Raw genomic sequence first — 1,021 nt, 5'->3', positions numbered from 1 at the left:
ACACTCTCTCTGGCTAGACTCGATAGATTTTATTGTTTTAAACATCAACTGTCTTATTTTACGAAATGTTTTATTACCCCAGTAGGCATCTCCGACCATAGCATGGTGCAGTGTACAGTCAGTAGGAAAAACCTAAAACCTAAGAGTGCCTACTGGCATTTTAATACTGTACTTTTAGAAGATGCCAATTTTATTGAGTCTTTTACTTATTTATGGACCAGTCTTAAATCACAAAAAGCTGATTTTAGCTCTCTACAGCAATGGTGGGACTTAGCTAAAGCACAAACAAAAGTTTTCTGTCAACAGTACACTCTTAATGTCACAAAAGACATTGTTAGATCAATGAGAGCTCTAGAGACCGAAATAGTGGAACTCCAGAGTTTGGAGACCACAGGAGATCGAGGAAATATTGAAAGCCTCAAAAACAAAAAAGCCGTAATGAACGACCTGCTGGGCACTGCAGCACAGGGGGCGCTGGTCCGCTCACGTTTTAAACATGCTACGGAAATGGATGCTCCTTCCAAGTTCTTTTTTGGTCTAGAACAAAAAAATGGACAGAAAAGAATCATACATGCTGTGCGATCAGAATCAGGGGATCTCGTATCAGAGCCCACTGAAATTCGCAAGCAGACAAACAGCTTCTACTCAAAGCTGTATAGTAGTGAGTGGTCAGAAGCACATGCAATGGAGGAGACCTTTTTAAAAAATCTGCCCAAATTGTCAGAACAAACGGCCACAGACATGGCAACAGAACTGACGCTGGCAGAGATTCAGGAGGCTCTCCAAGGTCTGAAGAACGGGCGGGCGCCAGGTATAGACGGTCTCCCTGCAGAGTTCTACAAAACTTTTTGGTCAGTAATAGGACAGGATGTAGTAGAGGTGTTGCAGGACAGCGTGAAAGGAGGGAAGCTCCCGGTGAGCTGCAGGAGGGCTGTCCTGACCTTACTGCCAAAAAAGGGAGACCTGACCCACCTGGGAAACTGGCGCCCGGTATCACTGCTGTGCACTGACTACAAACTAC

Source organism: Clarias gariepinus, chromosome 6 (genome assembly GCF_024256425.1).
Source record: "Clarias gariepinus isolate MV-2021 ecotype Netherlands chromosome 6, CGAR_prim_01v2, whole genome shotgun sequence".
NCBI classification, from domain to species: Eukaryota; Metazoa; Chordata; class Actinopteri; order Siluriformes; family Clariidae; genus Clarias; species Clarias gariepinus.
The sequence above is the reverse complement of the archived record's forward strand: the minus strand, read 5'-3'. Positions refer to the sequence as shown.